We start from the raw sequence: 14652 nt of genomic DNA, 5'->3' as shown, positions 1-14652 counted from the left end.
CCATTACAGATGGACCAGCAGACAACACAGGAGGCTCCAGTGGTTGCAGCGGAAGGGAGGAGTGAGGAGCCCACAGGGAATGGTTACCGGGCGGGACATCCAACACTATCCTCCGGTCACCCATCCCACACAGCAACCGAGGGTGGGGCATGGTAATGGGGACTCGCTCTCCGCGAACGAAGGCGAGTCTCGCCCTCAACACTGCGACAGTCATGTTCCCACAGTGAAAACATGAGCTGTCCACAAAAGCTGTCTCAGCGTGCTGTAAGCCAAACACGTGACACAACAGTTGTGACCATCAGAGAGAGACAGGGAACGACCGCACCCAGAAACGCACGGGCGGAATGACATCTTGAAAAAGACGCAAACGCACCCGTGTTACTCTTTCAGAAAATAGGACCGTCACCAGTGCCGGAGCACACAGGGGAATGACCGCGGCAACACTGAATAGAGAACTGAAACAGTGAAGCACTCACTTTTCCGCCCTCTAACCAGCCATCAACACACACAAACATTTAGAAATTTGTTGCTGTTAAAACAGCAGTTGAGAGCTCAAAGCTCGCGATCACCGCTGCACTCGCGCTGTAGAACACCAGCACTGGGAGAGTCTTCCTGAAGAACACCGACACACTCGCTCGTTGTAGACAACAGCACTCTCAGAGACATCAAACGATCGGCTCCGAAGCGAAAGGCAACTAGTGCGTGCATCCACTTCCGTATTTATACCTGCGCCGCGGGGGCGGAGTGTGTGATGCGAATCACATTGGTTAGAGGGCGAGAAGTGAGTGCTTCACTGTTGGTTGAAAGACTATTCAGTGTTTGCCGCGGTCATTCCCTGTGTGCTCCAGCACTGGTGACGGTCCCATTTCCTAAAAGAGCAACACGGGTGGGAGTGCGTCTTTTTCAAGATGCCATTCCATCCGTGCGTTTCTGGGTGCGGTGTGGCGCTATCCCCCTCTGACGGTCACGAAAGTTGTGTCGCATGTTTGGGCTTACAGCATGCCGAGGCAGCTTTCGTGGATGAGTCATGTTCTCACTGCAGGAACATGGCCATCTCGGTGTTGAGATCTAGACTCGCCATCGTCAAAAGCGTTGGTGCAGTCCCCACCTCTGGGCCCCGCCCTTGTTCTTCCTCTGGGTTACCTTCCCATCTACCTTCCCAAAAAGTATCTCTTTTTCAGTTTTGGAGATGGACTCGGTCTAACACGTCTCTCCAATGAGAATGTGTTCAGCTGGTGTTGAAGTGAGAAAGGGTCCCACTGAAAGAACTTTCAGAGGCTCCTGGGGTATATGGTAGTCGCAGCCTTTGGCTTCCTCCATATGTGACCGCTTCAGCGCTATCTTCATGATCGAGTCCCGAGGTGACCGTGGCAGAGCAGCTCACCCTGTGTGACTATAGTTCATCCCGGTCTGCTGCCAAACCCTCTTCAACAGAGGGGCCATGTATAAAGGGCGTGTTTTAACGGGGGCCTGGGCGACCCCCGACTACACGGGCATTCGTGCCTCGAGTGTTAGACATTGCGACCGTTGCGCAAGCTTCCCTTGCATGTCACAACTCACCCGTCGCCTCCTCCTTGGAGTCAGAAGCTTCTGAGGACGCTTTGTTCCACTCTTCCCGCTTTACTCAATCGTGCCGCCGTCGAGCCTCATGACAGTTGTAGCCAGGGCAAGTGGAGACTCCATCCCCTGGGTCCAGCTGGGTCATGACCATTCCGGGGCCGCTCAGTTGCCCCCCAGGTTTCATCTTCCCGCCAGTGTTTGTGTAAACCGAGCGGACTACCCTTGGACAAACACTGGGTCTCAGCTGCCCCAGGGGCCCGCAGAAATGCGTTTAACCCCAGTGAGCCTTCTAAAAGCGACTGCGACTCATGGTCGCCTTGCGCCTGCTCATCACACTGAAAGTGAAATCATCACACTTCATGTTGAGCATAAATGCTCCTGAAACTCAGTGAAGTTCATCGCACTCAGGTGTTGAGCAGCAATGCTCCTGTAGCTCAGTGAGTTCGTCACACTCAGGTGTTGAGCAGAAATGCTCCTGTAGCTCAGTGAACTCATCACACGCAGTGCTGAGCAGAAATGCTCCTGGTGCTCAGTGAAGTTCTTCGCACTCAAGTGTTGAGCAGGAATGCTCCTGAAGCTCAGTGAGTTTATCACACTCAGGTGTTGAGCACGAATGCTCCTGAAGCTCAGTGAACTTATCACACTCAAGTGCTGAGCAGAAAATGCTCCTGAAGCCCAGTGATCTTCACATGTTGTGTTGAGCAATGCTTCTGTCTTTTTGCGCCCGTCGCTTGCACCTACGTGCCAGTCAGGAGGAACAGGTCTTCATAGTTGCCCCTTATTGGCCCAACTAGATCTGGTTCCCATCGACAGCCTTCCGGACTTCCCCTGAAAACTCTTTCAGGGACGGGGCACGATGGCACCCGCGTTCTTCCCCCGGGGATTCCGGGCGGTCTTACATCTGAACGCGGAGGTTCAGGTGGCTATCACAGGCATGTGATAGTTGCCATCACTTCTGCGAGCACCCCCTCGAAAAAGGGGTAGCGTGCTTACGCATTTAGAAGTGGAACCTAGTCGTTGAGTGCGTCTTCTCTCCAGAGGAGATCCTGAAAGATTTCGATCACTTCAGTGCTCTCTTTCCTGCAAAATGGGTTGGAGTAGGCTGTTTTCTTTCACCCTCAGAATGAAGTTGCCTCGGTGTTTAAACGACGCTCGTCGTGTTGCAGAAGCACGTTCTGATCGTCAGGTTCCTGAGGAGCAAGGTCTTGTAAATCCTTGCGTCCCTCTTTATCCTCTTGGGCCTTGTCCCTGGTGTGACTGCACTGCAGAGACCGCCCCTGAGCCACTGCAGGCAGTGAGTTAAAAATTCTGTTATATCAGTTCTCCTGCTCGCGTGGTCTCTACTAGAGGGTAGGGACTTGCTCGCTTTCAGTCAACGTATTGTGCCTGGAGTCTGGGCCGGCTAACTCTCACAAGCTGAGACCCCGGCTCGGATTGTGCCCAAGGTTCCTACCTCTCCTGTAATAGGAGCAGGTGGTGAGCCTGCAAGCGCTGCCCTGAGGAGGCAGATCCAGCCCTGGCTTCTCTGTCCGTTCACTTGGACATGTACAGAATGCAAGCCATAGACCTCAGACCAGCTCTACAAATATCTGTTGGAATTCAGCACAGAGGGAAGGCTGTTTCCATGCAAAGTTGCACTTAGTGCTTGCCTTCATTTCGGTAAAAATCCGAGATGCAACATGTCCACTTAGGTGTTGAGCTCCTCTATGATGAGTGTAAAGTGCTCCGCCTGGGCGTTGACGATATGCTTTGCTAAACAGATTCTAGAGTTGGGGGCTGGACGACACCTAGTTGAACCGCTGCTTCCCGTCGGCTCCCTTCTCATGAAGCCAGTTTCACCGTGAGCCCGGTTCAAGTGTCGGCTTGCTGCGCCCTTCCCCTCCTATGGACTGGATACGTGCGCCTTTCTACTTCAGTTGAGTTCCCTTAAAATTGAACCCTGTTGAGTTCCTCCACACCCCTCCGACGTCGGACGTGCGGAACGTCTGGTGTTAGGCCTACCACTCGTAAGCAGTGTGGAACCTATGTTAGGCTGGGTCCATATGTTGCGGTTCCTACGGCGACCCCATATGTGTATTCTTCCACGATACGGCTCCCTGCGCCGAGCCCGTGTCTTCCCTCGGCAGAGTCTCTCTGCCGTCACTGTCCGGTGTGTCTCCCCTGTCTTAAGCTGGAGCCACCCCAGTGACATTCCATATGTTAGACTGCCCCGTTTCCGCCCAGTTCATATGTGTATTCTCCACCTTACCTCCCTCTGGGTCGGATGTGGCTTCCGCAGCGTCCCTTCCTTCCAATGTACGGGGAACGCTTTCCCAGTGGTCCTGTAGGAACAGCAGTGACTTCCCTGGCCTAAGCCCTGTCCTTCCCCGGCTTAAATTTACGGGGGCATCAGGAGGCTTTGGTTTAGGCACTGGAAGGTGGCAGCGTTATTGGCGTGTTCAAAGGGTGATTCCATTTCAGTCGACCGTCGACTACGTCTGACGTTACCGACTGAAAGGGAACGTCCTGGTTGCGTATGCAACCCACCGTTCCCTGAAGGAGGGAACGGAGGACGTAGTCCCCTTGCCACTACCGCTGGACCACCACTGACCCAGGGTTACTCTCAGCTCCTCAGCGAAAATCAACTAGTGCGTGCATCCACTTCTGTATTTATATCCGCGCCGCGGGGGCGGAGTGTGTGATGCAAATCACGCACGCCAAATTCCATTGGCTCGTTCAATAGTAATCGAAGATGATAGGCTCTCTAGCGCAATCCCATTTCAGTCGACCGTCGACTACGTCCTCCGTTCCCTCCTTCAGGGAACGGTGGGTTGCATACGCAACCAGGACGTTTTGAAGCGCTGGAATCGCCACGCGCTGGTGACCCCTGCTGGTCAGAACAGTGTAAATGCATCAAAAACTCAACCCAAACCAATTGCAAGTTTTATTGAAAGTGTAATCAATTAAATGCAATTAATAAATTATTTAATACCATTAAACATAAAGTGTCATTATAATATGTCTCATTTTATTAAATTGTAGGGCATGTTTAATGGAGTGGTTAGTTAATCAACCCAATAAGAGGCTATTCAAGTCAAGTCACCTTTAATAGTGTAACAGTGGCAAGGAACCCAAACTCCATCAGTAGACAGAATGGAGAACAAAACGTTGAAACCAGACTCAGTCAGAGGGCCAGTTCTCCTCTGGAAAATCAACGAACACGGTGTGATTATGATTCAGTGGCATTCAAATATTCATCCAGTCCCTTTTCTTTCATCATGCTGTTGCAACCCGGTATCACGCTTATGCGTGTAATATACACGCTGGTCCACTAGAGGATGCGTGTCAGGGTCACGCTTTGCCTCCTCTAGGCGTGAACATGACACGCATGAATGAAGGTTGAGTACCAGCAGGGGGCGATAATTTACTCGATATAGTGCATTCTCCAAAAAATTCCTGCGTCGTTCAGGTCGGTCAAGGCATATTTTTTTTATTATGGTGCTGTCATTTAAGAAATCCTAACGTTGCTGTAGCCTAACGTTATATTTGGGTGTATGTGGACTGTGGAGCTTTTTAATCTATGATGCTGTTAACGTTATTGTGGTCAATAACGTTATTGGAAATTGATATTAATTGGCTAATTAATTAATCACAGAAAGCTGCTGTCGATCCTGAAATATCGATACTGATGTTGTATCTATTCTAAAGGATCAATCCTCACATAAAACCAGTAATTTTATTAAAGCAACACTATGTCGTTTTTGCGGTTTTTGCTCTCGGGGTCGCCCTACAGTTGGGAAACAGTATTGTCTTCTACTACTGTCGTAAAATCTGTCATGGTTACACCAGGCGATACACGTGTGCATTTGTTGACAAGCTGATACTGTCTTGTGTTCTCAAGGGGCAGACTGCCAGCGTTGCGTGTGAAATGTCTTCATCCCAGGTACATTGGCATATATTTCAGCATGTCATATGAATAGACCCATTTCATGGGTTTTATTTTTTTCAAACGTCAAAAGATCGCGTAGCTCATGTTTACAAGCCAGCGTCATTATAGTAGCCTATCGTCTACTGTTTTACATAACGGATATGTTAATTCAATTCAATGTTTGTGTGGTAGGTAATAGCCATATATCGTCAATATTATAATATCAAGCTACCATAGATGAATCTGCAAATTTGAAAATCGATTTGCATTATAGCCAGAGGCAAGACACTTTCACCAGAAAAATAAATAAACAAACATGACTGTCACCCTGCAGACATTAGGAGAGTTATCCCTTTAAGATTATTAGCTACCAGATTGATAATTCGCTACTCTACTAGCATTACTTGATTCATGAAGATAAATGGAGGACCAGATAGATTCCGTAACATGGCCAGACCATCTTATTCAGCCTTTTACATTTCGCGCGGTAGTCAGCTGTCTGACTCCCTGATTTATTTATAAATTTCTAAACACTTTATAGATGACTGACTGCTGCGCTTGTGACAGCGTGCATGTTACTGAAAGAACGAGCATAGAGAGAGAGAGCCGGTCGCGCGCGCACACTTTCACTGTCTTCAAACTGTCTTGCTCTCCCTCCAATATTGATCCTCGTCCGGTCTTTTAATTTGTCACTCTCCCTTTTTCTTCTTTTAGTCTCCTCTGACAAAACCTTTGCCTTCTTCCTTTTAGTTGTTGCTTCGGTCATGACAACAACATACAGACGGGTATCAAACGCTAGTTGGGCTCTCACGTCAGAATTTGAGGAAGTTGGGGGTGGTGGGGGTAGTGATGTATGCCGTAAAGCAGTCTAATTTTGTAGTTCTTTTTGTGCTCGGGTCACTACCCGAAACACGAAGTTACATAGTGCCAGTAAAACCGATACAGACCACGTCAGGCTATGGCAGACGTGTCATTCAACCTATTGTAAGTCGATGTACCATCACAAGGGTCTTGGAAATATATAATGAAGGTTGAAAAACGACATAGTGTTGCTTTAATTTAGAAAAATTTATTGATCCAGTTATTAAGTAAGGCAGTAATGCTGTAACAGACAATTTCTGTAACTCTGTATTGTAGATGTATAATGATGTCCTAAAATGAAAAATGTCACCAATTACATTACTTTTGAGAAACGTAATTAAAAATGAGCTCCAAAATGGTATTTTAACACAAATTTTGCCTTTAACAAATATTGCACCTCCTGTGATTTGAAAATTGCAGTAAGCCATATTGCGATTTCGAAAAGATTTTGATTAGTTGTTCAGCCTTACTGTTAAATAAACAATTGAACATATTCATTTGGACATCGCCCAAACCTAATAGACCACAGCCACTTGCAAATACAGCCTTCATGAAGACTCACAACAATTAATATAAATCCCAATGTATGGATTACACACATCAACACACCTTTCCTTTGATTCGTTAGTTATATTTTATTTATTCTCTGTAGCGGGAGCAGGACAGCCTCCTTCCACAACTTCATCTGTTAAATACAGAGAAACATTAAAAATATGTAAAAAATGATTTTAAAACATTTGCAAAATGTTCCATCCATATCACCCAAATGGATAATAGAATAAAATTAGGCACAGTTTATAATGAAGACTGGGCTTTATTTGTCAAAATGTTTTTCCAAGGCGAGACAGAGACCTTTAAAAAATGCTCTTTAGACACAGACCAGTTTCGAATAATACAACCAGGTGTCCTACACATTTCAAAATTCCTGTAGGTTTTTCAGACCATATTAGAGATCCGAGTACAAATATCTAGATGTTTATTATGTACATGAATGGTTTCAAAAGCTTGCAAAATCAATTTCCATCACAGTGTCTATGGGAAGTAGGGTTGCACGATATTGACAAAATGTGATATTGGAATATTGATTGTGAACATTGTGATAATGATATTAATTTAGATATTCTTAAACAGATGTAAAAACACAAAAGTTGATTGGCCCCGTTTCTGATATTTTTTAGCCTCCGATCTCCATTTTTTCGTTGTCTCCCAGAACCACACTCATCGTCTTTTCTGTTATTTCTTTTCTTTTGCTCCTCTGACTCTCTTCTCTCTCTCCCTCTTCACTCACATATGGTTGAAGTATGCACACACATGCATGTGACAGGGCAACTGGCCAATGAAACATGATCACTATATAGCGGTTTCAAGCGGACTCTAAATTGAACACAACTAAGCCACACAGTCGACGAATGCAACTTTCCACAAAATAAAAGGAATATTGCATACTTTCTGCAACATTTTCATATGATATTGCACAACATGATATTGCAATAACGATAGTGAGTCAATATATTATGCACCACGAATGGGAAGACACCAAAACACCCAGAAACAATGTCCTGAATATGGGCAACACAGGCATGATTGAAGTAATGAAGTAATGACAACAGCAGTTCATGGAATTTGATGAAAGGTTCTAATCCAATAATCATTTTAAAATATATATACAGTGGTGGCCAACATTATTAGAACAGTTAGATTGTTTGATGTTTTAAAAGAAGACTTCCTGTCTCCAAGGCTTCATTTATTTGATCCAAAATACAGAAAAAACAGTAATATTGTGAAATATTTTTGCAATTTAAAATATCTGTTTTCTATTTGATTATATTTTAAAATGTAATTTATTTCTGTGATCAAAGCTGAATTTTCAGGATCATTACTCCAGTCTTCAGTGTCACATGATCCTTCTGAAATCATTCTAATATGATAATTTGATGCTCAAGAAACATTTATATATATATATACAGGTCCTTCTCAAAAAATTTGCATATTGTGATAAAGTTCATTATTTTCCATAATGTAATGATAAAAATTAAACTTTCATATATTTTAGATTCATTGCACACCAACTGAAATATTTCAGGTCTTTTATTGTTTTAATACTGATGATTTTGGCATACAGCTCATGAAAACCCAAAATTCCTATCTCAAAAAATTAGCATATCATGAAAAGGTTCTCTAAACGAGCTATTAACCTAATCATCTGAATCAACTAATTAACTCTAAACACCTGCAAAAGATTCCTGAGGCTTTTAAAAACTCCCAGCCTGTTTCATTACTCAAAACCGCAATCATGGGTAAGACTGCCGACCTGACTGCTGTCCAGAAGGCCATCATTGACACCCTCAAGCAAGAGGGTAAGACACAGAAAGAAATTTCTGAACAAATAGGCTGTTCCCAGAGTTCCTGTATCAAGGCACCTCAGGGGGAAGTCTGTGGGAAGGAAAAAGTGTGGCAAAAAACGCTGCACAACGAGAAGAGATGACCGGACCCTGAGGAAGATTGTGGAGAAGGACCGATTCCAGACTTTGAGGGACCTGCGGAAGCGGGACCATCCCAACACTGGATGGCAAAATCACCACACTCTGAATAAAGGTCAAATAAAACAATGTCAGGGTGCTAGTCTCTGCATTTTCTTAAAAAAAAGAGCCGTTGCTGTGCTTTTGAGTATCTTGCTAATGTGTTGGCTGACCAAGTGAGTTTATGATCAATAATATTACCCAAGTACTTATACTCCTCCACATTAATATGCTTAATCTGAATACATTTTCATGACCACTAAAAGATTTTGTGATTTTTCCTCTCAATGCGCCTGCAATTAGTTGTCTGTATGGTTAATTTTTTTAAAGGGCTGCCAGTGTTGTACCCCCAATTTTGCACATTTTCTTCTGACGGATTTATTAACATCAATTGCAGAACACAAACTAGAATAATTATAGTAAATTGTACATGTGGGCTACTGTTCAAAAGTGTTGGGGTCAGTAAGATGTTTAATGTTAAAAGAAGTCTAATATGATTACAAAATTTTCATTTATTTGATCAAAAATACAGCAAATCTTTGTTAAAAACGAACATTGTGAAATATTATTAGTTGAAATAGAATAGTTGATCTGTTTTCTATTTGAATATGTTAAAATGTAATTTATTCCTGAGATCAAAGCTGAATTTTCAGCATCATAATTATTAGAACAGCTTACATATATATATATATATATATATATATATATATATATATATATATATATATATATATATATATATATATATATATATTGTAACAATGTAAAAGCATTTACGGTCACGTATAATCAATTTAATGCATCGTTTCTGAATAAAATAAATTCGTTCTAAATTAATAAAATTACTGGTTTTATGTGAGGATCGATCCTTTAAAATAGATACAACATCAGTATCGATATTTCAGGATCGACAGCAGCTTTCTGTGATTAATTAATTAGCCAATTAATATCAATTTTCATTAACATTATTGATCACAGTAAGGTTAACCGCACCATAGATTAAAAAGCTCCACAGTCCACATACACCCAAATATAACGTTAGGCTACAGCAACGTTAGGATTTCTTAAATGACAGCACCATAATAAAAAAATATGGCTTTGACCGACCTGAACGACGCAGGAATGTTTTGGAGAATGCACTATATTGAGTAAATTATCGCCCCCTGCTGGTACTCAACCTTCATTCATGCGTGTCATGTTCACGCCTAGAGGAGGCAAAGCGTGACCCTGACACGCATCCTCTAGTGGACCAGCGTGTATATTACACGCTTAAGCGTGATACCGGGTTGCAACCCTTATAGTAATAAATTGAGATACACTGAAAAAAAAAAGGCAGCCATGGTTGCCAGTATGGTATATATGGTATATAAATTTGGTAGCAATGCTTTAGGTTTTACAGATTTAACTTAAATTTACAGTAAAAAACAAAAAAGATATTGAAATGACGAAAGCTTGGATGAGGAGCTAGTCTGGGTATTTTGACAGGAAGGATCTGATTTTTCTGATATTGCAAAGCATGAACCTATTGTTTAGCAAACAATCCGTAGAATTCAGAAGACAAGCTGTCCACTCCTGGAAATGTTTTGATCTAAAGATGATTAATGGATTCAGGAGCGTGCAACAAACACAGAGGCAGGACTATCCCACTAATTTCACAACTACATAATAAAAAATAATAAAAAAATATAAATAAATAAAAACATTTAACTGTGCTGATCAAAAGAAACTATACTGGCCAAATCACACCGCACAGAAAAATGACAATCAGATAAGACAAAACCCAATATGTTTGTTGGCATTTGTCTTTATGTTGTGAATTGGCCTTTACAAATATATGGTGACTTATAAAATGAAGCCACATCATACTCTGTAGACAAGATAATAAAAGATTACAAAAGCACCTCATCTGTTATTCAAATTTGACCTTGTCATTTGCCTACTTTCATTTGGACATTCACTGAGATCTTTTGTTCAAAGCACTAACCAGTTAAACTTTAGACAATATTACTCTACTACAATTTAAATACTGAAACACAACAGTGAGACAAACATTCAGAAAGAGGCTGTAAATGAGACAATTCACTGTAATTTATGTCTGAATTTTGAGTATTTTTAAGTTTTGAGCATAAATATCACCATATTTTGTTTTATTTTTACTAAAACATTTTTAGTAAGACAAAAATTATGTATGTTTGACACATGAGGTGTCAAAAGTTAGGGTCGAGATCAGGATGCACAAAAGCTCATTTGTGACTTTACTTGAGCAATTTGTGCATGCATGTTCCATTTGTTTTCATAAAACCCGGAAGATAATTTGCATTTGAACCAACAGTTCCATTGGCAATTTCCTGTTGGATTTTAGAATTTATATTCACTATTTGTGAATAAAATAAGGTGGTTTAGATTACTTTCACTTTATGTTCCCTTTCAGTCGATAACGTCAGACGTAGTCGACGGTCGACTGAATGGGGATCTCGCTAGAGAGCCTATCCTCTTCGAGTACTATTGAACGAGCCAATGTAATTGGCGTGCGTGATTCGCATCACACTCTCCGCCCCCGCGGCGCGGGTATAAATACGGAAGTGGATGCACGCACTAGTTGCTAGAGGTGGGCGATACTGCAAAATTTGGTATCAATCCGATACCAAGTAAATACAGGCCCAGTATCGCCGATATCGATACCGATACCAATACTTTTTAATTTTAAAAGCATGCACTTTAACTTACATGCACTTTCCTGTGCTTAGAGCAGTGTGTCATGATTTATGAGGTGAATGCATCATTAATATGCTAAATCTGAATACGTTTTCATGACCACTAAATATTTTGTGATTTGTGCTCTCACCTCGCCTGTAATTAGTCAGTGACTTTTACCAAACTACCCTAATTATAGTAAATGCACTATTGTACACTAGCCATTTATTTGATCAAAAATACAGTAAAAACTGTAATATTATTACAATTTAACATGGGCTATTCTGTCATTTATTCCTGTGATTGTTGTGGCAGATTTAAGGGCTCTGGTTCTGGTCTGCAGATTTCAGAGTTCTCTAATTCAGGTCACTGAGAAAATCTTTCAGAGTCGAAGTTCCAGGTCTCAGAAGAAGTAACTTTATTGAGAAATTCAACAAAGTGAGATGCCAGCTGGCCATCTGATTTTACAGTGGTCGACATTCAGGTCTTATACCTTTTTCTTATCGTTGGTACCCAATGAGCATCTGTATTATTATCCTTTTACACAATGGGCATCTGTATTATTATCTGTTTTCTTCCTCGTAATCTCGCCACCATTAAAAACATCTCCACCTAGACCTTCTCCTATTGGTGGAACATCTTACATTGTATATGTTTCTCTTCCAGTGCTTCCTAACAACTGCATCTCTACTACAAGTTTTTTTGGATACTTTTCCATTCTCTTATCCCTGTCCTCATATGCCCTGTCTTTACATGCCCTGTGACCTAGTTTTTCTGCTTTACAGCACTTAGACTTGTACATGAGACAGAAGAGATTCCCCAACATGATCAAAGCTGAATTTTCAGCATCATTACTCCAGTCTTCATGATCCTTCATAATGAGAATTCATTTTAATATGCTGATTTGCTGCTCAAGAAACATTTCTTATTATTATCAATGACTACGTTTACATGCAGCCAATAACCCGTTCAAAACCGGGATATTAGCAATAACCCGGTTTTGAATGGCCATGTAAACACCGGCAAAAACCCGAATATGCTCATATCCCGGATTTTAAAAACTGGGATATTATACCTGGGGTACCCCTTTTCTAACCCGAAGTTTTGGTCATGTAAACGCGCATCGGCATATCCCCATAGTGATGTGGCATATCCCCATAGAGTGTTTTGCGCATGTTCTATTCGCAAGGAATCTTGGTCTTTTGAGTAGAGAAACTTCTCGGCGCATACAAAACCCCGCGTGCAGTATACCGGAAGTAAACATGGCGAGACGCAGCACAGCATACTTTTGGAGCGAGGTCAGTAACGTTACCAGCACCAAAGCGCAAACAAAGGCGATCGCTATCTGCCCCGAACTATTCATTATCAGCGTGCTGCTGTTGTTGTTGTCTTTGGATACAGGAAGAAGAATCGGAAATGACGCATATTGCGTCTTAAGGTTGTCCGTACGTCCAGACGCTAACCGCGCGTCGCGTTTACATCGGGATATTGCAATTCCATGTATACAGGAGTAACTCTCTCTGCTCACGCATGTAAACGGGTTATCCCTAATGTTTCAGAAACCCGAATAGTGACCTTAACCCGACCATAACCCGAAATTTGGCTGCATGTAAACGTAGTCATTGTTGAAAAAAGTTTAATGTTTTTGTGGAAACCAAATCATTTTGCATAAAATGTATCATGATGAACAAAGTTGAAAGAACAGCATTTATATGAAAAAGATTTTTTTTTAACAGTGTAAAACCCTTGACTGTCACTTTGGATCAATTTAATGCATCGATCCTTGTTGAATAAAAATATTAATTTCATTAAACAAATCATACTGACGTCAACATTTTGAAGCTTTATGTAAACTTTTAATTTGTTTATTGCGAAATAACTCCCGATTGTTTCTCTGTCATCTAAGCAAGGCTTCGTTTCCCAAACGCACTGAGACAGAAGCACCGGCAGCAAACGCTCTCTGTGTTTGATTGATTTCGCCTTGTATCCAGATGACTAGGAGAAATAGTTCTACCCTACACAATTATTCGCTTATTTTTAAACTTAGAATCTTTTTTTTCGCACTGAATTGCGTTCTAAATTAATAAAAATTACTGGTAAAAAAAACACATTTGGATCGATATTTTTATGTGAGGATCGATCCTTTTCGATACCACGTCAGTATCGAAAGTATCGATACTTCAGGATCGATCCGCCCATCTCTACTAGTTGCCTTTCGCTTCGGAGCCGATCGTTTGATGTCTCTGAGAGTGCTGTTGTCTACAATGAGCGAGTGTGTCGGTGTTCTTCAGGAAGACTCTCCCAGTGCTGGTGTTCTACAGCGCGAGTGCAGCGGTGATCGCGAGCTTTGAGCTCTCAACTGCTGTTTTAACAGCAACAAATTTCTAAATGTTTGTGTGTGTTGATGGCTGGTTAGAGGGCGGAAAAGTGAGTGCTTCACTGTTTCAGTTCTCTGTTCAGTGTTGCCGCGGTCATTCCCCTGTGTGCTCCGGCACTGGTGACGGTCCTATTTTCTGAAAGAGCAACACGGGTGCGTTTGCGTCTTTTTCAAGATGTCATTCCGCCCGTGCGTTTCTGGGTGCGGTCGTTCCCTGTCTCTCTCTGATGGTCACAACTGTTGTGTCACGTGTTTGGGCTTACAGCACGCTGAGACAGCTTTTGTGGACAGCTCATGTTTTCACTGTGGGAACATGACTGTCGCAGTGTTGAGGGCGAGACTCGCCTTCGTTAAACACGGAGAGAAGCATATCTATAATGTGTTTAATAATTGTATTTTCATACTTTATTAATGATCAATTTATCATTTCTAAATTAAGTATTACATTATTTACAAACCAGTTATTTAGGAGTAGTCAGTGGTTCATAAGATCCTTTAGAAAGTGTGAGTAAATGATTAATAAACTATTTAAATTAACGTTTGTACATTATTATTTAGACATATAGTAATAGTGTGTTAATAAATGCTTTATTAACATGTATTCCTACTGTAATTTATGATAAATTCAGGTAGTTATAAAACATCTAGTAGTTGTCAGTTAATATATATATATATATATAATGTATATGTATTTTTTTCAGCAATGTTTTCACTTTATAGAAATTTATACACTT

The sequence above is a fragment of the Siphateles boraxobius genome, unplaced genomic scaffold, assembly GCF_051911475.1.
Source record: "Siphateles boraxobius isolate OS27281-9 unplaced genomic scaffold, OSU_SipBor_1 13, whole genome shotgun sequence".
NCBI lineage: Eukaryota > Metazoa > Chordata > Actinopteri > Cypriniformes > Leuciscidae > Siphateles > Siphateles boraxobius.
Note: the sequence above shows the minus strand (reverse complement) of the source record.